The following is a 14,677-nucleotide window of genomic DNA, read 5'->3' as shown; positions in this document are numbered from 1 at the left end:
GGGACCAAAGATCCGTTTCTATCGTGCACTCTAGCAACTGCAATAATCGTGTTCAGGACAAGTTGCAAAAACAAAGAAAGGAGCAGTCTCTGAAACCGAGAGTGTGGACGAGACTTTGGCTGACCAGAAGTGAGTAGAAACCCAGTGGGGCATACTGTTTGTTTTACCGACTGTATGGGCAATTTGTAAAAAAGTACAAAATTGAGATATTGGCAACACAAATGTAAGTCCTAACAAAACCCTACCAACATACCCAATTTCTGATTGTAAAAGGGAATATTTTTTATTCAATCTAACAAAAAAAAGAAGAAAAGGACTGCACATGAAATACCACCAATGCTAGATTATAGATAGGTCTTATGAAACAATGTGTCTTGTATGATGAAGTAACGTGTAATACCCTGTTGTTTCATAAGCCCAACCTGTAAGGGCAATTGTGGGAACCTTACAAAAGGTCACATCAGTGTTGCTCCATTTTGTAATATTCCATACCACTTACATTTTTAACAGCATCCGTCGTTAAACGCGAAATACAGGGAAAGAGCAATCATGCTTATTATGAATAGTCAGATTTTATAACCTCTAGCTTTCCTCCGGTTAACATGGTTAATGCACAGAATGAGCTTTAGGGAGTGGGAATCAAAACTTTATGGACATATCAATAATGGCTCTGATCAGGTGAAAACCTCGGGAGAATTATGGTAAGCTATCAACTTATGTTGAGTGTCCTGCTCATAATCAATATGCAGAAAACAGGCATTATTTTGCACAACAAAGACGGGGTGGGGGTTGCTTTCGTTTTTTTCTAGTCCTACATATTTCATTTGCAATATCGTGATGTATGTTCCATGCATGAACCAATCCAATTCGTACAACTTTCATCTAAATCTAGATGAGGTTCTTCCATCTAGACATTTAATTGTTAGAATCATGAATAATTAAAAGGAGAATAAATGATAAGAAGTGAATGGATGGATTAATTGGCGCTACTCTAGATGTAGTGCAGTTTCACACTGGGTCAGACCTCAGTAAATACCGCATAGATGTAAAAGTAATTGTTGCTGCACCTAACTGTGAATTGAAACTGATCACATGTGTGCAAGGTGTGAAGGCAAGTCAGGCAAGACAACGCATAGAGAGCTTCGCTTGTAGGCCACGGTACTCGCCCGGTGTATTTACGCTGTGGACACACACTGCATATTTGCATTGTACGCACACTGGACAAGAGATGGCGTTGTTGATTGTTCAGCGTTTTCGCGAAAGTTAACTTCCGGTTATCGGGCGACCGCATCGATAAGCCTCTTCTGGCGGCAAATTTGACGTGATCACGAGGTCACCGTGAGAGACAATGAAAAAAAAAAATGAAAAATGAAAGTGCTCTCTCTGTCCGACTTCATACAGGTTATATTTATTGCTGATGATTGAGAAATCAGTCCTCTTCCCCCACACTATACTCTACACGATCACACTTACAGCTAGCTTTTCATATTTATATTCTCACAAAATTTGCCTGTTTTTCAATTTCACCCACACAAACCAGTTTGTTTTTGTTTTTTTTTTTCAAGTGGTTTTGTGCTATACTTACAGTACGTTTTGATATCTAAGCTTCAATTTCTCGATTTATGTTGGCAAGTCTATCTCGACCATTTTTTTTTTTATTTTACTTTGAAGGCAGCATTTCTGCCAGTGCTGGAAGCACTGTTAACATTGGCTTTTATAGTTGCACATGTGGCATATCTGTCCAAACTATGCAGAATATGTGGGAATAGGCTTGTAAAAGATAAGAAATATGACATATGTTTTTGATATTCAGAAGTGCTTAAAGAAATTCACAGCATAGATGTTGAGAAAGATGATGAAAATGTGCAACCAAACTCAATGTGCCACCACTGTTACTGCACAGTTGTACTTGCTAGAAGGAGTGCCACCACAGAAGTGTACAAATAATACAGACCTGCAATTTCTAGGATGGAACTCATGGAACTTCAAAGCATAATTTGAAGTTTCATTTTTCATTTCTTAATATATTCATTTATTTATTCATCATTCTATTCATTTTTTTTTTGTTTGTTCATTTATTCAGTTAACTTTGTTTGTACATTGTTTTGTTACAATCTTTTCATTTTATGTTTTCTTCTGTTTTTATGGACAAGTCAATTTTCATCATACAACAAATATGCGTACTATTGTTTATGTCAAAATGTATTCCAATTGATGTTTGATACACTCTTCCAGTACTCCTGCCAATTAATTGTGTAAATTCATTAAAATACCTGATCTCAGTGCCAGTAAATTAGGGGGGGGGGGGCGTTTCATCAACGAGTTTGTCGGTGTTTTTCACCGACAAACCATGTTTTCACCGACAATTTTATTTTCACCGACAAATTTGCATTTCATGAAAATTCGTGAAAACCACCGACGAATATCTCGAAGTCACAGACAAATTTTCAATAAATTCGTCAGTGGGTAAAACCTACCGACGAAGATGATTTTCACCGACAAAATAATTGGCCCTGAGCCTTGACAACCAAAATGGCTGCATTCATCAATGTCCTGGGGGAAGCTGCCATGCGCAGAGAGCGCATTTTTCGTGATCGCACGAACCCCTTCGATATGTACGATGACACAGACATGTTCAAAAAGTACCGCTTCAGCAGAAAGGGGGTTCGTTTCATCATAGACCTCCTTGAGGAAAGTCTTGAACCCAAAACAAAACGAAGTCACGCTGTGCCAGCAGCTCTACAAGTTTTCATTGCCCTCCATTTCTTCGCTACTGGCAGTGCATGTCCTCGACGATCTTGCTAGTCTATGTTCGCAAGTAGTGAGGAGAGTAACAAAAGCCATCTGTGCAAAGAAGGACCAAGTAAGTTACTTTTAACAATCATCCTTCAAACTAATCACATTAATTCTAGGCATGTTAGAGTTAATTAGACTTAAACTATGAATATGATGTAAGTTAACTTACACTTTCACACTCACAGTCAGTCACAGTTTCAACTCTCACTGACAGTAAACTTACTTAGATCTTTTGTTACTTTTAAACTTAAGTTATGGAATGACTGGTTTAAAAAATCAACACTTAAAAACATTAAAGTTTAACATTAGTTTGAACTGTACCAATCTTTAATTTGTTTGTTTGTTTGAACTTAACGAAAAATAAAATATAAAAAGGATAATGCTCCCTACCAGGCCGAGAAACCGTGCGGCCTAGGTATGGATTACTACGCAGCGTAGTATGCAATTTCTTCAGTCCCATACCTAACCACAAATGTTGCGTGCCCTTGCACACACATAGCGATCGCGTTTAATAGTTCAACATTTTTAATATTTTAATGTATTGATTTCCACCTTAGCTTCGTATAAATTTTCAGAAAGAGAAACTATGAAGTTTAAACTATAACTTACTTGTGTAGTCTGTAGGAGATGGAATGTTATCGAAGTTCCATTGACTCGGGGCCAGGCCAACACGACGACAGATTCAGTCTTTGAACAATGCATATATATTGCGATTGCAATGCAATGTTGTCGTTTTTTGTTTTTGTTTTTTTCAGTGGATATTTCATTGTTCATTGCCATTGTCGGCCGTAAGTTGGCAGCATTTCAACTAGTATTTATTTTACTTTATTTTTTATATTCATTTCATTTTTACGATATCTCAAGTATTATAATACAAGGGGAATGTTCGAACTTCAACAGAGAAAAAAAAAATAACTGTATTTGAAATCAGTCTTACCCAGGACAACCCCTCCCCCCCCCCCCAAAAAAAAAAAAAAAAAAAAAAACTGCGGGGTTGATGCCCGAGTAAACACAACTTTGTGAACTTGCTTCGATTTATGAATAGTGGCAGTGACGCCTTAATTACTCTTAACAATTTAACCCACGCCCCCCCCCCCGCAAAAATAGGTGCCATTAAAAAGTATTACAAGTATCAATAATTATTATCATTATGACAATCAATATTATTCTTACCAGAATAACTATCAATAGTAAAATTATTAGTATATTGTTATACTATTGAAGCATGGTGTCAAATGAACAAAAGCATTTCAGAACCATCAGTCATGTTCTCATTAAATATCTAGCAGTGGAAGAACCGATTATAGATTCGAAATATTGTTTTTCAGCTTTATCATAACTTGTCAACAAAATAAAGCCGTTCAACGTGTCTAAAGTCAATGAACCTAACATCAATGAATATATAAACTATAATGACATTGAAAGTTTTTTTGTGTTTTTTTTTTTTTTTTTTTTAGAAATTGAGCAACTACTGATCCTTCCCTCGAGAATAGTTACTGGGCTTGAACATTACTGTGGGAATCTAAATACAAATTTAAATGAATTGAATAATTGTATTTTCTTTTTCCACAGTTCATCAAATTCCCTCATTCCCCCCAAGATATTCGACAGACACAGCTTGATTTATTCCGTTTGGCCCGATTCCCCAAGGTTGTGGCAGCCATTGATGGGACCCATGTCCAAATCGGTGTGGCTCTTGGTGATGTAGAACATCTTTAACCGCAAAGGGTTCTACAGCATCAACGTGTAGCTGACGTGTAATGCTAAATACGAGATAACAAGTGTGTCAGCTAGATGGCCCGGAAGCACGCATGATAGCCGAATTCTGAGAGTAAGAAATGCACAGTACAATTCCTTCCCTTGAATTATTATCCTATATTTTTAAAACTTATTCCATCAACAGAACTAAAGTCAGGACATAGCACAAAATTTGATAATTGTATGTATGCACAACACTTACATTTATATTGGTTTTTATATAAGAAATGTTAAAGGGAAATTGTCATCAATTGCCTTATTTTCCTGGGCCTGTTATAGGGTTTTTCCACTCTTTTTAAGGAGTTTATACAATCAGAAATATAAAAGGACACAATTTTGATTTACGAACAAGGCATGAGGATAATGCTAATCTTGAAAATCCTCCATTAACAATTACTCTTATTTACTGATAATACTTCAGAAGTTTCAATAAAGACTATTTTTAATTACATGAATATAATGGGGTATAATTCAGATAATGAAATACTATAAAACTATCCTCGATCCTTTTTTAATAGACCAGTGCAGTTGGCCGTGGCTTTGAGACTGGAGTTCTAAATGGACTGATGCTTGGGGACTCTAGATATGGACTCAAGGCATGGTTAATTACCCCGATACTCTTGCCTGCCACACAAGCTGGAGATACAACTAGTACATACTAATCTTTTCCACTGAATCAAGCTAGATGTACCACCATGAACAGGTTGCAAAGACTACTAGTTATCAACAGTTTATGATATACCATCAAAATATTTTGATTAAAGGGAAGGATCAGTATTTGCTCGAATTAAAAAAACTTTTAAATGTCACATCAATTGTTTATGTATTCAATTATATAAGAATGGCCGTTTTAGAAACATTTGGTGACTTATTTTGCTTACCAGCTATATTTAAGTTCAAAACCAATGTATAATTGACCATTTTATAATTGACTCATTCACAAATATTTTTCAAAAGATGTCTGAATGTTCAAAAGGCCTTTGTATGATTAATATTATACATTTGACACCATTCTTTAATTTGAGTCATTAAAAAAGAACTTAATCCATTCATAATATGTAAATAATGGCCCATTTTCAAATTTGAGTAAAAGGCACCCTCGAACCACCCGTGAACCACCCCTTTTAAAATTAACAAGAACGAATAGGGGAAAATGTGATTTTCTACTATATGATGACCAAACCTCACTGGGAAATAACATATTGATACCATAAACAATATTTCCAGATGTTGAAACCGAAAAGATATAGCTATGTACACTTGAAATCCTGAAAATGTAAAATATAGGGGAGGCATCATGTAACTAAATCTGAACTCCAAATATTGAAGTATAATGATGGACCATAAGGTTAATCGAACATGAACCTGATTGATGTCATTCCTCTGTAACAATCATTAACTTGCTAATATAGCAGCTCTCAATTACCAGTATGGTTTCCTCGTGTGGATGTCTTACTATATACAATGGACTCTATAATACACTTGTAAAGACAAAATATTTTACTTCATTAGATTTGAATTTTCTTACTTTTAAATCAGAAAATTAAAAAAATAGAACATTTCAACTTTACAATCAGAAAAAAAAATATTTGGCTTTAATGGAAGTTTATTAAATCAGTGTAATTTATAACAAATGTCCACAGTATAATATACTGTATATGTACAACTGGATTCTTAAGTGCTCACACACTAGCCCTATCAGAGTAACTATAACTGTCTTGGTATGATGGAAAAAGGAAGTTATGATCGAGCTCCGATAATGTCAAAAATATTGGATGAATGAACCGCTAAATGTGCTTTCAAATTCTAATTCATACCAGGGCTCCACAAAAACCTTTTTTCCTTACTTGCCCATCAAGCAACTATAATTTAAGTCACAGTTTTACTTGCCTAAAAATAACAAATACTTCAGGAAATAAAACATTATTTCACTTACACTCATTCTTCATGTAATCAATATCATAGTTTGTATAGCTGAAGGCAGAGCATTAGAACTGATAAATGAGTTTCATGTTGTGCAGGCTTTTTTTCCCAACTTTTAGTACATTTTACACCTTTTTCTTATATCACTATCAAATTTTACTTGCCCATTTGGGTAAGTAGGGAAAAGTCAGATAAGTTGAGCCACTTTTAAAACTTGTACTTCTGAAGTTAAATAAAGAGCGCTAGTCTTCTGTTTTTAAGACATACAATTTTACACAAAGATAAAGCTTTACTTCTTGATATAATAATTTCTACTCTTACAGAGCACACAGCAGCACACGGGTTGTCATCGAGCAGGTGAATGGGCAGCGCAAGAGTAAGTTTCGCTGTCTCCTAGGGTCCGGCCTTCACATGTTGCCTGAGCGGGCCAGTGATGTGATTACAGCATGCGCCTGTTTGCACAACATCAGCAAAGCGACTCAACCAGCCTGAAGTGGAAGTGCAACAAGCTTTGGATCAGGAAGAGGCCGAGGAGCATGAGGAAGGGGCTGACGCCGTGTCGGGACGACAAGTCAGAGACGACTCGATTAATAATTTTTTTTTTGCCTCGATAACATGTAGATGTGAAATGAATGACTGAATAAAATACATGTAATTGTTTATAGCATTTGATAGAAAAACACTTCAAGTTTTATTTGCCACCAAAAACATCCATTTTCACAAAGGCATTTTGATTACACGACCAGTTTACTAAAAAGTAGGGATTTCACAAATTTACTCCTTTAGCCTGCGAATTCATTCTTGACTGAGTAATAGCGATTCATGACTTTAAATCTCAACATAAATGACCATGCTGGCTTATAGAAAACGAACACAAAGTCTGACAATCACTGTTTGTAACCCCACTCAGTATGTGACAAAATAAGTGCATTAAGTAGTATTAAAGGACAAGTTCACCTTCATTAACATAAGGATTGAGAGAATGTAGCAATATTAGCAGAACACATCATTGAAAGTTTGAGGAAAATCGGACAATCCGTTCAAAAGTTATGAATTTTTGAAGTTTTAGTGCAGTCACCGCTGGATGAGAAGACTACTGCAGTGTATGATGTCACATGCGTACAACAATATATGGAAAATATAAAGAGAATTTCACAAAATTGCATCTTTTGAAAAAAAGTACACATTCCCTTGACTCATTACTGACATATGTTATGGGTAATATTCCCATTGCCTTTAGAAAGAGGCAAGTGAAGTGCTCTTTTATTACGTGGAAAAAAAGTGAAAATATGTTGAATTTTCTTTACATTTTCTTTATACTGTTGTGCTCATATGACATCACGAGCCTTAGTAGTCTCCTCATCCAGAGGTTCCAACACAAAAATTTAAAAATTCATAACTTTTGCATCGGTCGTCCATTTTTCCTCAAACTTTCACAGATGTGTTCTACTAATATTGCTGCATTCTGTCAATCCTTATGTTTATGAAGGTGAACTTGTCATTTAAGTCGTTGTCTTCATTTTAGTACAGGCAACTCCCATTTTAATTTAAAGTCATGAATCGCTATTGCACAGTCAAGAATGAATTCGCAGACCAAAGGAGCAATTTCTGATATCCCTACTTTTTAGTAAAATGGTCATGAAATCAATATGCCTTTGAGAAAATGGATGACATTTCTATTGTGGCTCATAACCTTTGATCCATAGGTCCATTTGTGACCAAACTTGGATGGACGATGTCCCTTGGGGAGGTGATGGTCACCATAAGGTCAAAGGTCAAAGGCAGGGGTCAATGAACTTTTAGGGCCTAATATCAAGTTTGATGGCACAATTTCTATTGTACGTTTATGGGCGAGACACATTACGGCACTTGCCTTATCTTGTATTAAGTATGTGCATTGAAGTACTCCTTTACATGGGGGCACTCTAGATTTGATTGTAACTCGCAAGTCTGACAATATAATTTTGGGCCGACCATGTCCTGGTCCTTTAATTTATGATCATTTCTCTGTTCTGTGTGAACTCAAGTCAGTCAAGCCACATGTGACTTCTAAGAAAGTATCCTTCAGAAAAATTGGTTGTATAGATTTGGATTCTTTGAAGTATAAACATGGAGAATCATGTACATGTATTAAATACATGTATTTTTTTTATATGTTATATAACTTGCATCACTTTGTAGATACTTGAGCCATTAAAGTGCAGAAACCCCTTTTCAGGACAGTTCGCACCATGGAAAATAAATGGAAATCAACAAAGAATAAACAAAATAACTAGTGGAAAACGCAAATTCTGATCATTAACAAATACATTTCCATGAAACAGTAATGATTTCATTCCCCACAGAGAAAGTCCATACAGTTTTGATTTGCCATTCATTTGTGTGTGAAGTGCTACGTGGACGCCGTGGTTGCTCCCCCGCTTTGCATTGAAAATGTACGTTCGATCGGTAATACATATTGCAATACAATTTGCGTCGGGGGAAAAGAGACAGTTTTGTGCAAGGGTCTTTTAAAACACGGATTTTGTCAATACGTGGTTTGTTTATCAAGAAATACAATTAACACCTTACCTATCATTACTTCAATGACTGATAACCAGATTTTTAGCTGAATTGATGCAATATGATGCCCGCTATGAGCACTCAAATAAAAACCGTTGGTAATACTAATAGGATACACTTCCATTCTACAAAACGTCTTTATGAATGAGTGGGACTAAAGTCTTAAAGAGAGAAATCTAAAGTTAGTAAAGTCGTCATTTACGAATCTAGTCTTCTAGATCTAACACTGGATTTCATTTCAAACTACTACATCTAAAGGCAATAATAATGTAGTTTTAGAAGATATACTTACAGATAACTCATAAAGCTCACTCATTTTTTTTTTTTTAATGTTGCGGTCGTCTGCAGATACTGAAATAAACACCGATGACGCGAGTGTGAATGATTTTTTTTTTTTTTTTTGATAATCTTTCAGGCGCCTTGAGTGGTGGGCGTGGCCCAATTGGTCAGAAGGCTCGTCCAAATTGATTGAAAAATAAATATACACTGACGATTTTGTCAGAGAGCTTCGCGAAACGGTTTTTCACGTCATTTTGGTCAGCGCTGACATGTCATCGCTGACCATATTGTCAGCGATGACGCTTGTCAGCGCTGTCAATATTAGGGAGCTTTAGATTTTAGACGCGCGGACGTTCAAAGAGAAAAAAACACGATCTGAGCGTGCGCAGTAGCGCGGATCAAGTTACTGCGCACACTCAGATCATGTTTTTTTCTCTTTGAACGTCCGCGCGTCTAAAATCTAAAGCTCCCTATTGATGAAACGCTCCCCAGGTGTATTTACAGGTTTGTTTTGTTTGTTATATCACGGATGCCTGGGGTGTAAATATTATACAGTCAACTCTTCCTAAGTCAAAGTCTTGTAAGTCAAATGATAGCTTAAGTCGAACGCCTAGTGAAATGAAATGAATAATGTTTATGTGCAAGAGTTAATTGGCACCGCTGTTACCTTGATGAAAACGAAAGACGAAACTCAATCATATGGGGGGGGGGGTTAAAGAAGGTGTTGCCAATGATACGTCATTCGCATAAGCATAGGATTTTTGTGATGCTTTGAGAGACCCATTTGTAGGTATGCCAGAGGATACCCAAGTAGAATACGTCAAAGAAAAAGGTGCACTAGTCTTATTACCAGTGGACAAAGTATTGGATGAACGATACGTAGCTCGATTGAACAGAGTTAGTGGACGCATGGAACAAGTGCAGAAGGCAAGAGCAGTATGTACCCGTGGATGAGGTTTTGAAAGCCTTCCTCGAACAGCCTGGTATGATGCGATCAATATCATGAATGAGAGTGCAGTGATTGCTGAAGATGGAATTTTCAACTCATATCGTGATGGCACATTCTACAACACTGCTCTCAAAGATGACTAAGATTGGGTTCTTCCATTTGTGTTGTACAATGATGACTTTGAAACAGTCAACCCATATCATAGGGTCTTGACGAGTTGTCCACAAACTCAGCGCATTTTATCTGTCTCTGATTTGTCCGCCGAGAAAATGTGAAAGCAGTTTGAACAGTATTTTGCTAGAAACCCTACTCTCTTAATTTCTAGGACTTAAATTTTAAATCTTTCTTACGACTTAAAATATTTTAAGTCTTTAAGACTTATTTTAGGTGGCTTCGATTAAAAGTTGAGTGTCGAAGCTGTTCGCAATCTAAATCTAACAAGGACTTAAACTTTCAGCCAATCAGATGACTTGTAAATGACGTCATGCGCTATCTTGAACCGCCTAAAACCGGAATTGGCGCTGGCCGTCACTTTGCTTCATGCGATGCTAGATAGCGTAGTCATACACACACATTCAGTGCACAATATGTGTATGTACTTGTACCTACCATGTTTGCAAACGCTATTGACTCGAACAGTTGAGTTGGTCTTGAAGGCAGAAGTCATGCAGGCCGGAGTTTTTTGAGGGCATGATCTGACGGAAGCTTGACCAAGTTGCTTAAAGGTGAGCATATTACTGTATGAATGCTTAAGAATGTGTTTGATAACTCTGGGACTCAGTAACCAAAGATAAAAGATGTTAAGATGTGCACTAACCGCCCTACATTTTTGGCGAGTTTGAGCCTTGCCGCTGTATACAGCGCTGTCCATCCCTGAAGCGCCAGTGCTAACGTTAGCTGTTCATGGCTAATTAGTAATGTGTCTATCCAAACATTGTAACAAGTTACATGAAGGCTAACGTTATACTAGTATTGTGGGGGCTCTATTTCGGTGAAACTGCAAGTACAAGTGTAATAATACAGGGACTCTTATAAAGCGCCCATTCTACCTAATGATTTACGATGTTGGTGTCTTGACTGAAAGGTGAAGCTATGGGCATAACAGGCTACTGTAGCGTAGGCCTAACTGTCGTCTAACACTGAGTAACAGTAACAAGTTAGTGTCAGTTCACCCCTTCCTACACTCTTGTAAGGTTTAATTTATCAATTTCTACGTAGAAAGGCACAGTTCTAGGCCTTATCATGCCCTATGCTGTGATAAAATGTAGGGCATATGCTGTTAGATGGGTTTTATTTTTAACGTTGTGTTTAGGCCACCAATAGTACGAAGACCCTATATGGGCGCTACAATAGAACTGCGACCAGCCCAAACACGAAGCCCCCTGTGTGATGAGCGCCCCAGGGTTTAGGGCGCCAATGTTGCAATGCCAGTGCAGTGGCGTCAAGCTCTGAACTTTAAAAACTTCTATCGCATGGGCCATATTGGCTGACATCACCAATTTCTATTGACACCCATATTATAATAGGGGGTCTACAATTAATAAACAGTTTCTGTTCCACTGCATGACTAGGTCTACTGAGTCTGATGTCACAATGAACTATTACCTTTGGCGTGTGCACTCAACACTCTTACTATCAAGCGTGCATCATGTCACTCATTTTACTGGAATAATCAACTTCAATGCTACTTGCACTCGGCTGCGTACATGTGTATGTAATGTGAATGTGCTACTGATTTGCATTCCATGAAAATACTTCTACTATTATTACTACCACTCAGTAGTAGGCCTGGACACCTAGGCCTTATGGTTGCCATTTCTGCACTGAATTCAAGACTCTTTCTTGAACTAGTAAGTCTGTTAGTGTTATTGTTGAAGGCGTTGTATGAAACAAATAATGTATGGAATTAACTCGTGCAATGGAACAAGATTTCGCACCTGGATAAAGGTAATCTACTCCAGTCTTTCTCTTTGTAGCATAATCAATGTGGTGATCTGTGTTTGAGTAGAAGGATCTAGACTTAAAAATTCTACAGATCTACACTTCTGGCTGAGATGTATGCATTAAGCATCACATACACCAGTGAGAGAATGTAGTGAAGTTTTACAATATATGAGGCCTTTTTTTATTTTTTACCTTTAATATTTTTTAAGATAAAGGGAATGCAAATTACCTGTTATTTGTATAATTTGTACTCCAAGGAGTACTCTGTCAGGACTATCCCTTCTTGGTGTTTAGATATGCAAGACATCCCTGGTATTTCTAAAAATTGATTTTAACGATAACATCTGAAACAAAAATCAGAGATATCGGTCTCATTTTTTCCTCCATCATGAAATACAACCCTCGAGACCAATAAGAAATAATTACATAAAAATCTAGAAGTGTGGCTATGATGGCCGTTTATACCCCGAAGCATATTTGTTTTCTTCCTTTTTTTTTGTCAAGCGTTTCTGTTTTTCATTTTCCACTTCCTTATCACTGATATTTCACAGTTTTTGTGTTTATTATCAGATCAATGCGGACTTTGCCCAGTTGTACCGAGAAAAGTGCAGGAGATGGTGAACAGATGGGGGCCATTTTATGTCAATAGAATCTTGCACTTGCCAAGCGAAACCACCCTTAGTTGCAAGACATCGTAAGAAGATGTGAAGACATGGATGGAGACAGTAAGTCCTTCCGCCAATCCTCATAGATCTTGTGGCATTGATTATAATTACTGGAACAATTTCTGTCCAAAGTGTAAGAGTAAAACTTACTCATTTGTTTATGCTTCATTGCTATTACACATTTCAGGAAAGTGAATGTGCACGAGTTTGCTCTTCATAGACTGATATTGATAATAAGTCGAAAACTGAATGTTAGGGATTGTCAGAGCTGATACAATACGTCATATCTAATATGTTAAAGAGAATGGGTGAAATACTTAAAGTTGAAAAAAAAAATTGTATTGTGTTCCATTCTATAGGAATTTTGTGGAATGTCACTACTTGCAGCGATGCTTCACAGACCCAACATCCCCATGTAGAAGAAAGGGAGAGGACCTCTCATGCTCCCGAGGGATGCCCAGCAGTACCTGGTGCAGAATGACTATGTGCCTGTAAGTACAGTATATGCTTAATGTTTATAGACTTGAAATCAGTTCATGATCAAATCACTGAGCTTCCAATTTTGAGAATTATCAATATGCATGTTTCATTGGGCTTTTAAGTACCAGCTCATGTTAAGAGAAGAATATTTGAGCTTCTTATCTTACAAAGCAAGACTCGTGTAGAATCTGCATGTACTCAGTAACAGGTGGAATTTAAAAATCTGAATTTCTCATGCTGTCGTGAGAAATGCAAAGTTTTCTTCTCTGATATATCAGTGTTTTTGAAGCGATTCTTCTCAAGCAAACTTTAGAACATTCAGCAATGAGTATTGTGAAGGGGTATCTACCGTGTTTTGACAGTTTTCTTTTAAATTCATTAAATTACGGATTAAAAATGCATGCTGACTTCTATTGATTTGTAATAATATGTACATCAAATATCTTATGAGTCTGGAACATGTAAATATCAAGTAGGCCCCACCCGATGATGGCAAAAAGTAATCTGATTTCTGGGAATTTTTTTCAAGGCTTTGAGGTTTACCAGATCAGTGAGAAAAAATGTTTTAAAATAATATGTTCCGAAATATATCAGAAATATTTACTTGTACATCACAAACTAAAAGTTATGTGATGAATATGTTATTAGTACATTGTATTTAAGATCAATATGTAAAATTATATTCTAATATTTTTTTCCCTCCAGAGTGCCCTCTCACTGAGAACTTAACTTCCCTCTATGTGATGCAAAGTTTATTTGATAATAATTGCAGCCTTTGTCATTTGCTCAAACGATTCAAGTGAAATTTAGTTCGAAATATCAGTACTGCTATACATGTTTAATCTCTTTTCAGGTAGGAACCAATGTTCATGGCATTGCTGATGCAGAGACTCCAACCCCAGCCCCAAGCATCTTCTGATCTGGAGATTCTCCCACCTGAAAGCCCTAACAAACGGGAAACGCCAAGTTGATCCGCGCGAAACGTATACATCACGAGCGAGAAGCGCAAAGTTCAGTGATGCTAAAGATGCCACCTTCAGCCAGCCCTGCTTAGTCAGATAAGGGAGTGACTAGACGTACATCCAGTATTTTCTAATCCTGGACAAGACCATACTAAGTCCAGGCTGGAGATGACCGGAAGCAAGAATTTGACAGACTCTTTAAAGCCCACTGTGTCTTCATCGTCAAATATGCTTGGGTGCTTGAAGCATTCTTTGATTTTGTGGCGGCATATTCATGTACTGCTACAATCCCGAGTGAGGGCTTCGTTCTGGGCATTAGCCACGAACTTCAAAAACACGTCAGTGTATGATGCTAGTAA

At 37.0% G+C, this 14,677-nt stretch overlaps 1 long non-coding RNA gene across 2 annotated transcripts; it reads left to right on the top strand.

The window, feature by feature from the left end:
* The first annotated feature begins 10,890 nt into the window (after window positions 1-10,890).
* Window positions 10,891-14,434, top strand: LOC140235966 (uncharacterized). Of its 2 annotated transcripts, XR_011901717.1 has the most exons (4): window positions 10,891-10,992; window positions 12,782-12,936; window positions 13,236-13,367; window positions 14,210-14,434. It is a non-coding gene; the product is annotated as an uncharacterized lncRNA (long non-coding RNA). The 2 variants fall into 2 exon arrangements; XR_011901716.1 differs by lacking the exon at window positions 10,891-10,992 and having other exon boundaries at window positions 12,638-12,936.
* Window positions 14,435-14,677: the final 243 nt, after the last annotated feature.

This window comes from Diadema setosum, chromosome 12 (genome assembly GCF_964275005.1).
Source record: "Diadema setosum chromosome 12, eeDiaSeto1, whole genome shotgun sequence".
Classification (NCBI taxonomy): domain Eukaryota; kingdom Metazoa; phylum Echinodermata; class Echinoidea; order Diadematoida; family Diadematidae; genus Diadema; species Diadema setosum.
This window is presented reverse-complemented; position numbering and strand designations above follow the sequence as displayed.